General features: G+C 38.9%; 1 protein-coding gene and 1 pseudogene across 2 annotated transcripts in view; one reads left to right on the forward strand and one right to left on the reverse strand.

Annotated features, from left to right (window-relative positions):
* The window catches only part of Nxph1 (neurexophilin 1), a 300,317-nt gene that overhangs the window by 106,328 nt on the left and 179,146 nt on the right, over positions 1 to 14,843 (reverse strand). The window lies entirely within an intron of this gene.
* The window catches only part of LOC101824049, a 73,311-nt pseudogene continuing 69,996 nt past the window's right edge, over positions 11,529 to 14,843 (forward strand).

Below are 14,843 nucleotides of genomic sequence, written 5' to 3' on the forward strand. Positions count from 1 at the left end.
TATTCTCCAGAGAACCAAAAAGGCATTTTTATTGTAACTCTAGCCTTCTTTCGTAGGTGAAATCTGGTCTGGTTGCTAAGAAGCATGGATTTGAATACACTCTGTAGCAGCATCTACCTTCTGCTTTTAAAATGGTTATTCTTTTTAATCCATTGAAGTGCATTTGACTATCATTTTTAAAAATCTCCTTTAAAAGTCAAAACGCAACTCTCTGGAAACCAATGAATCTCATTGCCACGGTATGGTAGGTCTCCTGCTTCCAGATCTATAATCATTTCTTCAGTGTCAGTAATAAAACGCTTCAGTAACCTCTCCCAGCCCCTTGGCAATCTGCCTAATAGTGTCAGGCCATTCTCCCCTGAAATCCTATGACTCAAAGAGCCAAGAGTGATGGTGCTGCTGCCATGGCAACTTGGAGCATTGGAGGCCTGGAAGTCTAGTCTGTTTTACATGAGATATTAGCTAAAGAATATATGCTACAGAATTGAAGTATAGTTCATTATAAGTGACCCCCTTGAGTCAATTTTCTCCTCCTATATAGACTTGTGTGTGTAAGTGTGTGATTTTTATTTCTGACCTAAATAGTTATTCTTTGTCCTTCCTCCTTTACCAAGTGAATATTGTTCAAAATCACACAAGTCCCAATTAAATAATTGGGTTACCTTGAGCATATGAAATTCTGCATAGATATGAAATTGTATTCATTCTTTGGTATCAGCCAGTTCTCTCTCTCTGTCTCTGTCTCTCTCTGTCTCTCTGTCTCTCTGTCTTTGTCTCTCTCTCTCATACACACACACACACACACACACACACACAAACATAATTAACCTACTGTGTGTCAAGCACTCAGAGAATCTTGAGTATAGCAGATAACAGGAAAAAACACAGAACCATAAATTCAGAAGTACTCTCAGTGTATAAATAGGATGGACACAGAGTCACTTTGCCCATTTGAGAGAAGAGGTCAGAAAAGATAATTTGTATGAGGTGTACATAGAAGTTTAGTATGCATGGTATGATGTGGAAAGGGTCTTAAGTATAAGAAAATGTAAATAAAGTTTGGACATGATAATTAAGAAATCACATCTAGATAATTCCTAGGTTGTTCCTGTAAAAGCATGAAATCTAAACAGATCATGCGAAGGAGTAATGGAAGAAATTGTCAGGAACTATTTCATGGAGAACCATATACAGCATAGGAGTTCCCATGTTGGTTAAAGAATATTTCAGTTTCATATGACCTAAAGCCTCGAACTTGTATATATTAGCACCAAGAACTGGGAACACGTGCTAATGACGCCTTTATCTATTAGAGCCTTTAATGAGTCACTTAAAGGAAAAGAATGAAAACTTCAGAGTTTGGTAAAGTCATGAAGCTAAGCAGTAGCTTGGCACTTTACTTCAGTCAAAAGCAATGCCTGGAGAAAGGGTAGTATCATGGGATGCCAAGGTGTGGGGAGGCACAGGGGAGTAAGTTGTTACTGATTATATACTGCCAAAACACAAAAACTAATGTCCATTTGACTTTTAATTTTATGTTTTTGTGGCTTTCGTTACAGTTGGATGCTTTTATGTAGTAATACCTTGTTTGTACTCTAATAAAGCTTGCCCTAAGATCAGAGGGCAGGACTAGCCACTAGTTAACTAGTAACTCGTGTTACAATTTCATCTAGTAAAGAATATTAAAAAGACAACTGGAGAGATGGCTCAGCAGTTTAGAGCATTTGCTACTCTTACAGAGGACCCAGGTTTGGCTCACAGCACCCACATGGAGACTCACAACTAATTGTCACTCCAATTTCAGGGGATCTAATTCTCTCTTCTAACCTCTGTGGACATGAGTAATGTACATGGTGCACATACACATACATACATACATACATGTGTGCATACACACAACATACATGTGGCAAAACATTCATATGCATAAAAGGAACATATGTCCATGATTTTTAACAATGTTATTCCTCCCACTAGAGACAAATACTCAAAGAAGCACAGCCCATTAATTGCTTAGCCATATGGCATCAAACACCAAGAAATCTACTGAGGATGCCAGGACTTTCCTTGCCTCTTTGTAGGACTGGCTTTCCTCGTCTGATTTAATATAAGCTCTCCTTGCTACTGAAGTCTAGGAACTCACAGGGAAAGATGTCCTCTAGCAGATATTCAAAGAAGAATGAATCACCTCAAACATGAGAACTAACGGCAACTTGAATTTCCCATAGCCCTAACTGAACCAAGAGAAAAGCAAAGATCATCTAGCACAGATTAGATAACTGATTTGCAAACCCAAAGATGATTATATAACCAATTGAAGGTCACAGGGAAAATCAGTCACCTCGAGATCAGAGGCCAAGCCTCTGACTCATTGTTCTAAACCCTCATTATGTCATTTACTTACAGGAATGCTGTGGGTTAATATACAAATGCACTTTCACAAAATCCTTTCTCAAAACCTTTAGATTGACATTATTCTAGAACAGCAGATGATGCCTGAATCACAGAGAGGATTTGAGGCTTTTTGTCTGGCTTGTGATAATAGAGATCTGAAGACTTTGTTAAGCAACTTGGTGAGGACCCAGTTTGTGCTCAAGCCTCTGGCTAATGTTCTGAGAAACTGGGAAGCATAGCTAAGAGGAATAGGTGGATTCCTAATGAAACACCTCCCTCTTCAGATCTACAACCACGCACTGCAGTCTTCTTAAGATGTCCACACATTTGCTGCCACTAACAGCTCTGGCAGGAGTTAGCCAGGGAAGCATTTTCCATCCCAGGCTAGTGACTTAAGCAGAATAACACCAAATGTACATTTGTCTGCATATTTAGAACTAATAAGGTATAGAGAAGTAAATGGAGTAAAGACACAAGGTTGGGATTGGTCTCCCCTAAATTCTTATTAGAAATAGTTACAAATGCATAGCAATTTGTTATGGGAGTTTCTCAGTTCTTTTTTTTTAATGGAAATTGGAAATAAAAACTAGAGCATCATTTTGCTCCTAGCAAAGATATGGGTTTTTCTCCAAAATATTGTATGCTTCTGTGTACTGACATCCTAATAACTTAATTATAAATCAGTAGATTCTGGAATAGAAAAAATATTTCTGTCTCTACATATAGTGCCAGTGGTCAAACCAATGGTGCACACAAACCTTCCACCTTGTATGATTAACACAGGGGCAGGAAATGACATCCAGCTGGTATCGGCACACTTCTATCTATGTGTATTGCCGTAAGTAGCATAAAAACCAGAAGAATGTATGTTGGAAGAATGTTAGAGATTGCTTTATTAAGCATGGATTTTTTAAAGGGGCCCTGTCAGGGTTTTATGAAAGAAAAACTTTCCTGGTTTGATTTTTGCCAGTCTGTTCTGGCATTCTTCTAGTAATATCAGAGTCACCGGAGTAAACGATAGCCTGTGTGCATACCCTGGAGAAGTGTCTGCCTGCTGTGACCAATTCAACAGTATTGCCACTGTAGTGCTGGACACCACTTTTAGCCAACATGGCATAGTAATTTTTGTTTGTTTGTTTGTTTTAATTTCAGATTTCCTAAATGCTGGACAGTTGTTGGTGAAGCTAACCAATTTCACTGTGCCCTGTATATCATCTTCATACTCTGCATCCCAGCACATGCTTTCAACTTTCCCTGTCAATCCATTCCGGAGACTTTTTCCTCTTCTTGGGGGTCACCATTTTCCTTCCTTAGGTGTGGGGCAGTTGCCAACCAAGAACAGCTAACCCTGAATTGTTATTAAAACAAAAATAATTGAATCCCAGGGTGGCCCTTTATGACACAGAAGTCATGACTTCCTCCTCAACTCAGGGCGCCCTCTTCTGGTGTGGTCCTGCACCTCCTCTATAGGTTATGACAGACTTTTTGAACAAATCTCTAGCTCAACTCAAAATTACACTCATAAGTAATCACCGGGACTTTTTGTCTATGCTACACTTGTCTGTCTTTTTACTTTGATGACATCCACTCACCTTCAAAATGTTACCAGTCTGCCTACAGTGCTTCCTGAGTTCCCTCCATTCCTTCATATGCTATGACTTCTGCAATTTCCTTCTGATTTGATCTGTTCATCTGCTTTGCAGACATCACATTTTACTTCTCATCACCTGGTGGCGCTCTTAAAGGTCATTTTCAGGTTTCCTTTTGTGTACTGATTTCCTGTATTGCTCAGCTAATTGTATGGACTCAGCCATCAGCTTCTGGGGATGACTACCAAGTGGTGTCTCTAGCCCAGAAACCTTGAGAGTCTTCCTCCAGCATGTACTCTGCTGGGAGACTCTTCAGCACGAAAGTTCACCACTTCTGAAATGGAATGCATTTATCCCCAAGATTCTTTCCCAGAAGACTTTCCTGTCTCTGTTCAAAATGTGCCCACATTCATTCTGCAAGGCACCAACGTCAAGACTCTACTTAGGAAACTCCTCTGATGCTTTAACAGCTCACCCAGTGCTGCCAATTATCCCAGAAACAGCTGCTCCTTCTTCACCACTTACACTGCTTCTGCTATAAGCTCCAATGCCTGACCTGTTTCTCCCCATTGCCTCTAGCTCAGTTGTGATTAAAGTCTTCATCATAGAGAAAAATTGGAAGAGCACAATGCACTGTTCAATGTCCATATAGGCTATATTCAGTAATCTTTAACATTATGTCAAAGTTGGATTTGTGTACCCTGATGAGCCTGTAGGTACTAAAATTGATGTAGAGGTGACTACACTTATAATTTTTCATATATGTATCAACATAATGCAAAGGCTTTGAACTCAATTATTTTCCAAAAGTCCTTGTTTGCAGACCTGGTTCCCAGTGTGGAGATACTGAGGGATGGTCCAGTCTCGAGTAGTGAGGCTTATCGAATGTTCCTTAAGTCATTGAGATGTATCATGAAAAGGTTTATAGGATCCCTGTCTCTTTCTGTCCCTTTTTATTCATATACAAGTAAACATACACACACACACACACACACACACACACACAGTTTTCAGGACAATTTGAAATAATGGGTTATTTAGTTATTGGCTAACATCCCTAAGAGAAATTATTTTTCTTCCATTCCCCCAAATGTTATCATAGTTAAATATAATAAAAATAAAAAGTTGCTAATAGAATCTAAAAACTAGCCACCTGTCAAATATTTTCACTGGATCACAAAATGGCTCCATAGTTAGTTTTTAAAACTATGATGCAATCACATCTTACAAACTGCGATGGTATCTAACCCTTTTGTTTCATTGACTTCATTGTGTTTTCTCTCTCTCCTGTTTGTCATGACAATTTATACTCTGTCTTGCTGAATGTTTCACAATTTGAGTTTGCATGTTTCTCTTTTCCCTTATAACTTGTGGTACTCTTACCAGTTATAATTATTCTCTAGTTGATGTTACTTATTCCTCCTTTGACTGCTCTATATCACATTAATTATTATTTCAACTTTCCCCAAGTTTTAATTACTTCTATAGATTCCTTCTGCCGTCACACTCTACCTATCAATCTCCACCACAACTATTCCCACATCATAAAACCCATTCCCCTCGATTTTGCACTTAAGACCCCTACAAACTGGCTCTGAAACAATACTTGGTTTTATTTCTAGCTATCCCTATCCCATATTTAAATATTGAATCCAGAGGAACTCCTCGCGGGAGCACGCCTTGCTTCTGCACCTCTCCACTTCTACCCTTTCTGATTTCAGGGTGCCCTTGCCCCCAAGGCTAATCTCTGCTCTATGCAAACCTTTCCTTTTGAAGTTTCTCCAGAGCACTGCAGTGCTTAGAGTCATCTGCTTCCTCTGAACTTACAGTTATTAATGCATATACTTCATCATTCTTTGGAAATTAGTCATAGACAGTCTCAAACCAGATGTTTACTATTTTCTCATTGATAATTTATGATTTCTATAGCTTTTCAAGTCCTATTGACCATTGTAATAATGTGTGTGTGTGTGTTACCTGATAAAAAGTCATTCAATAGCAGTTATTTTATTGATTTTTCCCCAGAACAATAGTATTTGGTTTTACCCTAGGTACCTGGGGTTGTAGTCTCTGGTTTTCCAAGCTGTGTTGGGTATGTATTCCATAGCAATAACATGAGTCCTAATGACATTCTGCTATACTCATAGATCATGCCTTGCTCAGCCATCATCAGAGAAGCTTCTTCCTGCAGCAGTTGAGAACAAACACAGAGACCCACAGCCAGACATTATACAGAGTGAGAGACCTCAGAATATGCAGCCCTAAATGGGATGTCTCCCTCAAACCCCTGCCCTGGTGTTTGAGGAAACCCTGGGGAAGAGGTAGTGGAAAGACTGTAAGAGCCAGAGATATGGAGGACACTAAGATTACAAGGCCCTCTAAATCAGCAGGATTAAACTATTACCAGTTAACAGACTGACGCAGCAAGCAAAGCACCTGCACAGGTCTACACCAGGTCCTCTTTGTGTATAATGGCCTTCAGCTTAGAGTTTTTACTGGGAAAAGTGGGGTCCTGGTTCTTTTGCGCTCTCCCTCCCTCCCTCCCTCCCTCCCTCCCTCCCTCCCTCCCTCCCTCCCTCCCTCCCTCTCTCTCTCTCTCTCTCTCTCTCTCTCTCTCTCTCTCTCTCTCTCTCTCTCTCTCTCTCTCTCTCTCTGTGTCTTGTCCAGGTCAATGAGATTGTTTTTATTTTATCTAATTACATTTTATTTTCTTACATTTCACTACTATCCCTTAGAAGCCCTTTTTTCTAATAAGAGACAGAAAGTGGGTGAATCCAGATGGGAGGGGATGTGGAAACGAACTGGAGTACTAGAGGGAAAGAGAACAGTAATCAGTAATCAGGATATATTATGTGAGTAAAAATGTCTATTTACTATTAAAGTTCAAGGAATTGCAGAAAGGCTATATTGTGTAGGGACAGACACATTATGATAAAGGCAATATAAATAGCAAACATGACAGTAATCAAAATTCAGGACGGTGTTCATGTTTAAGGGCAAGAACCAAAGAGCTTTAAATGTATTAGTAAAATCTTTTATATAAATGACCTAAAGGGTAAAGTACTTACTGTTCTTTAAGTTTCATGCATATGAAAACACCTATGACAGATACCAAAATAAAAGCCTCTTTTCAAGATTTGAACAGGACATGGTCACTTGAAATATCAGACTTAGTGGTTCCTGTTTCTGGAATCACGACTAGGCCAGTGTATTTTTCTGGAGAAATGCAACTTGTCCTAATGCGACTATTGTTCATATTTTTCGTAATGCTACATGTGTAACATCAATGATTGTACCTAATGTATCTGTGCAAGTGCACTTTCTAAATGCTTTCCTGAGCAGATCTTGAAACGATTGTAAACTTTATCAAATTGTAAATGTAAATCACATGCAGGTTACCCTTGTAACAGAATGTAAATCACGTGCAGGTTACCCTTGTAACAGATGAAGGCTGGTAGAATGTTATGGCCCAGATCTGGTGATGGGTATGGTGATGGAGAGGCGCTATGTCAATGGGGGTCCTGGAAATGGTGGCAGTGGCAGTAGGCATTCTGGCTTTATGCCGAGCTCAAACGTGCCTTGTTCCAGAGGCAAGAGATCTGTAACCAAGTATTGCTTAGCTTAGCCCATGGCAATCCCGATAGCCATGAAGGTTGGTTACAGATGATTTAAGATTGGGGTGTCTCCGACGACGGGCAACCTGCGGGGAAGACCCCTCCCACCTAAGACAGGGGTTCAAGGTCCCCCAAAGACGGGAAAGGGAGGGTGACCCTACTTGACCTAAGCCAGGAGTGCCTCATTTGAAAATAAAAAGGGGTGAATTGTGGGAACACCAGACCTTGAGCAGAGACCCACTTCCCCTTCTGCCTGGGAGTAGGCAGCTGTAGACAATGTTTAGTAAAAACATGTTTACTAAAAACGATACAATAAGTTCCTGGAAAAGGCTTTCCCACGGAAACCGCCCTGACCTCGACCTTGTCCAAAGACTAACCGCACCTTCAAAAACCCACACACATCCACCTCTGGGGTCAGAGCAGAACCAGCCAGGGTAGAGGAGAGAGCAGAAGCTTCTCTGGTGGGAGCTTTTCTTAGGAGGTTTTCTTGAACCTTTTTGGAGCCTGTTAAAAGTTTTCTTTATATCGTTAAAAAAAATGTCTATTTACAATGAAAAGGAGGGGGAAAGTATATATATATATATATATATATATATATATATATATATATCCAACTAATTGGAAGATTAGAGAACATATAACCAGACAATTGTAACAGTCAGGCTTAAAATTTGAGAGAAACTTGATCTCTGTCAATTCATCACAAATATGTGAAAATTACTCTCAATGTTTATAATAACTAATGATACATCCAAACACCAAGCTTTATCTGTATGTTTTGTCTACTTGTGAGCAATAGAAGTAGAGAAAGTGTAAGGTGAGACCAAAGGACATAAACCCAAATTCCAGCTGATCTCACAACAAGAGTATGCATTTAAATATTTTAATTTTGGGTTTTGCTATCTATAAAATGGGAATGATAACAAACTTCTAGTGGTGAAATCATAAGAATAAGTGTCCCTAAATTCAACCCTTTATAGTTGCAATATTCTCAGTAATTGCTAGGTGAATCTAATTGAAGGGAATTGTGTGCTTGCCTCAAGAAGAACAAATCTCATGTTTAAGAGATACTCTTCAAATAACTTGAAATCAAGTCACCTGAAGAGTTCGTAGGTAGTAACTGAAAGTTAAACTCTATGAACACTGAATATTTGCCAAATATGATGCTCACTGAAGTGGGAGAAGAACTATAAAACTCACATTGCTAAAAGACTACTCTATTTATCTGAAAGAGGAGAAGCATTTTCAGAGCATCAAACCTGCATGAATTTTCAAGGCAGACTAGCCTCAGCTGGATCTGATAGACTCAAACACTTACCAGTTGGTGAGTGTGCACAATTCTGTATTAAATGTAGAAAATCTCAATAACTATCGACAGGTACTTCAGTGTTGCTAAGTGAGATAATCCACATGACACATTCAACCTAATGCTATATATACAGCCAACACTAACGAGCACTGTTACATCATCCTGAGCTTTGTTCCAAGGATCTTATCAGAAGATATGAAAATTCCCAAGTTATTTCTCCCTCACTCTTCTCCTTTGCTGCATAGATTAAGATACAGGAGACTAGGATAATATAGGTTAATTTTATTCATGGAAAAGTCAGTTATAAGAGAAACCAATAACCCACAATATCCAGCTCCAAGGATCCACGCCCTGCTTCTCTCCATGGCCTTACCAGAACCAAGAGAGCAAGCATGTCCCAGACCACAGACCAAATCCCACAAACTCAAGTACACACCTGTGACCATGCCCAAATGGGTATGGTCAGTGCCACTGGTGAGTCTGATAGATCTCTCACTACAATTCACCTTTTAGTCTGAAGAAAAAGGTTTAGACTTGATACAAAACTATATACAAATATAGCAAATATCAAGTATGTATGAGGAGAAGGAAAAGTAAGAACATACTCCCTTAAGACCTATTGCCAGTGAAGCAAGAAGAACAAATGGAAAGAACTACATATCCCATCCTAGTGTAAACGCATAACAGAGATACTACAGAGCTGTCCTAAACTGGAAAATTTAAGTCTTGTACCTAATATTTCTATCTAGGTAGAGTGAACAATAATTGTGAGTCTAATCTTTAACCTCATCAAATACCTGAGAAGGAAGATAACAATACTAAGGTAGGCAGGAAGTACAGGTGAGCAACTTCCAAAGGTGCAGGGAAGACAGAAACAAGCAGGCTACCTGAACAGTCACACAAAGTCTCACAACAGAGTAGAGGCAACCCCTTTGGATAAAGCCTAGAGTATTGACTGACCAACAAAGAAGCAGGGAGGTAGAAAGACTGTCTTACCCTGACTTGGCAATGTTCAGCAGTCTTCTTAGTTTATCTCCTGCAAGCACAGTAGGACAGCATGTCCAAAGTCAACAGTCGAGGTGGGGCAGTTCTTTGCCCAAGAGGCCATTAGCAGAGGAGAGAATGGACTCCAGAAGGAGTGACATCGGTGCCCAACATATTCTCGGGAATAGCTTGGGGCTGTCAGGAGCAATTGTGTCTCACGTCAACGAAGTACTAATATTAAAACATTTGAATGCCATATTCTGCAGGTCTATGAAATGTTTGAAGATTAAAATCTATGTAGAATTGAAAGGTCTTTACCAGTGGTAGAACTGTATTGTGTAGCAGTAACCCTTTCTGTTCAGTCACTAACTTTCTCAGGGATATTCTTCCTTACTCCAGCTCCTGGCTATCCTAGAGATCCTAAATAGACTTCTTCCTCTTCACCTGCTGAAACATTAATAATTGATACCAGTTTTGTCTCTTTCATGGGGATTCTCACTTCTCAATATACCTACATTGGCCTTATCTGCCTTCCAATTCTCCCAAATGACAAACTATCACATATAAATATATATGAGTCAACACATATATGTGTATGTATATATGTCAACACACACACACACACACACACACACACACACACACACACACACATATTGCTTTGGAGGCTTTCCTAGAACTCACTCTGTAGACCAGGCTGGCTTCAAACTCACAGAGATCCACCTGCCTCTGCTGGGATTAAAGGTGTGTGCCACCAACACCAGGCTCAAATTTAATTTTTATTTCACAGTAAAATGTCTTTTCTACCAATGAAATTATTAACTTTTCAGAATGAAAATTTCTTGTGACCCAAGTGTCCAAATGACAATATTTGTTGAATTAAAACAAATTATGACAAAAATATCCTTCAAAACTCATAGATTATGGGAAAGTTTGTAGAGATACAACTTATTAAGAATCATCTTTTCAGGCATAAAGGAAATTTTTACTAAAGCTAGAAGAGAACAGACCAAATTGGAACATTAATTTCTAAATCATTTCTATTTCCCCTGGTCATTTAATGGGATAAATCAGAATTTTTAAATATTGTAAGATGATATTGTTGCTATAGAATTAGAAGCATATTTGAATTCTTTATTCTTTATATGATGACATATAAATCTAATCATCATTAAAGGAAATTTTGGGGTCTTGTGGTCCTATCTATTTTTTACATTTTATTTCATTTTTAATTATGTGTTTATGTGTGCATCTGTATGTGGACTTGTGTATAAGGGTGCAGGACCACAGAGTCCAAAACAGGATACCAGATTGCGTAGAGATGGAGTTTACAGGAAGTTGTGATCAAGCATTCGTGTGAGACAAAGTGAACATGGGTCTCCATTGAAAAGAAACAGTGTGTGCTCATAACCACTAAGATATCCTACGAACCATTGGTTCATGTAATTTATAGTGCAGAATTAATATCAGCATTTTTGTTGCAGGGATGGGAATGAGGGGTAGCACTCATCCACATTCTAAGCTCTCCTCGGTTTTACTACTGTCTTTGTTATTAAACTGGATGCAGTATACAATTTTTAGACATTATTTCAAGCTTCTTGAACATATTTTCCCAGTTCAAAAATAAATTGAAAGATAACATAAGATTGCTATAGTATTTTCCCATGAAGAGGTCACACTATTTTCTGTATCTGCTTCAGAGTTCAGTGTGTTCATAGAGGTTGAAGAGGTTGGATGCCTGGGTATGTACAGGAAGGAAGGTTTGGGCTGCATGATTACCAACTGATTTGACCAGCTATTGGACGACGAATGGGACAATTTTGAGGTACTGAAGGCAGCAGAGAACAGAGAAAAAAGAAACAAGCAGGGCAGCATTGGGGGCCCTGGTGCCAAGAGCACAGCTCAGGTCGCAACCCAGACCAGCCCCAACGAGTTGGGCGAACAATTAGATGAAGAGTCCAGGAAAGACCGCAAAAGCTGCTGACAAAGCAGAGGAGATGCAGCCCCACCCCCCCACCCCCAGTGGTGCTAAAGAAACAAGGAATAAAGTGATTTGGAAGAAGACCAGATCAACAACTTCAGGGTGAAGGGAAAATAATTGATAAGAGACCAGAAGGGACACCACCACGGGAAAGAAGATTTGAAAAGCCACATGAAGAAAAGGGGGAAGGAGGTAAATTTTCAGTTTGATAGACCGATTATTGAACCACCTATCTGAAGCCAACGTGGTCTTGGAAAAGGTTAAGTAGGCCGTGGTTGTGGAAAGGGCCAAGGCAATGGATTTGATTCTCATGGCAAATGTTAATTTGATAGGCATAGTAGAAGCAATAGATCTGGCCTGAAGCAAGGGAAGAACCATGGAGGAGGTAGCAGATCTCACAACTAGGGAACTGTCAATGATGAATTAACTGAGTCTCCCAAATACATTCAGCAACAAATATCTTATAATTGCAGTGGTTTGGATCAATCAATTATGGCTGAGGAAATACCTGAATGTGAAGATCACCCAGGGGCAGACCCCGAAAATAAGGAGAATGAAGTTGAAGTGGTTAAGGATGAGGGTCCAAAAAAGATGGCATTCCATGATTGGAGCGCTAATCAATAAAGACCGAGCAAAGTAGAATTTAATATCCAAAACCTAAATGAAGGTGTTGATGGGCAATAGAAAGCGGGATTTATTCTACAAAAATCAAAGAATGAAGAGACTGAAGATTTGGTTATGGACCATCATTTCCAAAAGTCAGCAAATGATATAACGTCTCAATTGGAGATCGATTTTGGAGACCTAGACCTCCCAGGACTTGGTGGCAGAGGAGGACATAGTGAACACATGGACATCCAAACCATGTCAGCAGGACTGGAAAGTCAAGTGCTTCTGCTCCTGACATAGATGACCCAGAGACTTTGCTAGCTCTGGTAAGTGGATGGCATAATACAACACTGGTTCCTTTGGGGACCCTCCTGTTCAAAACTTTTCCTGAAGGATCCCAAACAACTAAGATTTTTTTTAAAGACTGCCATTTGTACCATTCACACCTAAAGACTGAATTTTATCTGTTCTGAAAAATGAACTTTTCTAGCTACACAGAAGTAACAAATATGTTAGTCAGTTTTGCATTTAGAAATGTATTGATAGCGGGGATGTTTTCATAATTTTCAGAGATTATGTATCCTTTGTGAATACTTTTTATTGTTGCCTGCAAATATGCATTTCCAAACTTGAAATATGGGTGTGAACAATGTGAAAATAAATAAATAAGTAAGTAAATAAATAAGTAAATAAATTATTGATTACATTACTTTACAGACCATCTGAAAAACCACAGAGCATCATTTGCCAAAGCAAACATAGACAAAATAAAAATAAGATTAACCAAACTCAAGTAAAGTTTTATAAAGGACAAACATTATTAGCTTCATTCCCTAAGCAGAAATAATCATTAATAAGAGAATAGGAACAAATTCCTATAAAGTAGAATGACAGAAGGCAATCTGAGTGAGAAAGCAATAAGACAATATGAACTAGATCAATTGCCCAATGCCTGCCCAATAAAAATGGCTAACCCTTCAAAATGCATGCCACTTCAGGCCACACAATAAGCATCTGGTAAGGGTAAAAACAATCAACAAAGGTAATCAAAGCCTAGAAAGCAATAAATGGATACTGTCTAACACCACATCTTTTTTACCTAGCATACTTTTTCTGCTTAGAAATAATAATGCATAGCTTAGCATAGTAGCACATGACTTTAATCCCAGCACTTGAAGGCAGAAGAAGGGGTATCTCTGCAAAACTGGGGCCAATCTGATCTACATGGTAAGTTCCAGGACAGCCAGATCCTGTCTCAAAAGAAAAAAAGAAAAGAAAAGAGAAGAAAAAAGAAGGAAGGAGGGAGATAAAAAGAAAGAAAGGAAGGAAGAAAGAAAGAAAGAAAGAAAGAAAGAAAGAAAGAAAGAAAGAAAGAAAGAAAGAAAGAAAGAAAGAAAGAAAGAAAGATTTTAGGTTGAGGTATTCTCGTACCATATTCTGGTGTGAGCTATTCTGTACCAGAAAGGATGCTAATACCTTCAACTACCGCACATACAAATCACCATTGCTTGAATCTGGATAATATGCTTAGCATAAATGCTAGCAATAAGAGAGAAAAGAGTACACATTCTTCAGTTCTTCTTTTGCCGATTCCAAATATAAATGCATTGGACTGGATATTTCTGTACTCCCAAGATACCCTCACAATGAAAGAGTAAGGCAATCACACTTGTGGGAGAAACAATACATTTGCTGAAGGGTAAATCCTGGTCCCTTGTTTTCAGTTCCTCTTTTTGCAAGTGAAATTTAAGCCTCATGAATGTCTAAGTGCCTGAAGGTTTATTCACAAACACAATACAGCTAATTTGGCTTCTTCCTGTCAACACAAGCCTAAACAGAATGAAGGGAAATGTGATGAGTGTGCATGGGGTTGCTGTATATGAAGTTAATACCATAATTATTAATAATTGCTTTTATATAGCCACCAATTAGCTGATCATCCAATAACCTGTTGCGACATGTTAACACTCTCCAAAGGAAGGGTTCTATGGTTATTTTGGTTAATCCTCTTCTTAGAATCAGTGCTACCCATATCAGATGTAGGCAGTCTGGTGACTCACTGGCAGTAATTCACTGAGTGCAAATATCAAATCAAATATGTTTTCTAACCCCATATTACTGTCACAAAAATGTATGGCCAGATACTCACACTTCAATTATGAAATACAAACATTAGTAGCTATTTTACCCTCTCCACTTGTCTTATCTCCCCAAAAGGGAAGGTAAGATACAAGATAAAGAAAAGAATTAATAACTACACATAGGAAGAATCGCTCTGCAGTGAACAAGAACCTTCTCCATTTAGCTGTGCATAGACAGAACTAAACGTGATTCTTCCATGCCTCTTAATTTTCATACTACTT

The sequence above is a fragment of the Mesocricetus auratus genome, unplaced genomic scaffold (assembly GCF_017639785.1).
Source record: "Mesocricetus auratus isolate SY011 unplaced genomic scaffold, BCM_Maur_2.0 Super-Scaffold_100019, whole genome shotgun sequence".
Taxonomy (NCBI): domain Eukaryota; kingdom Metazoa; phylum Chordata; class Mammalia; order Rodentia; family Cricetidae; genus Mesocricetus; species Mesocricetus auratus.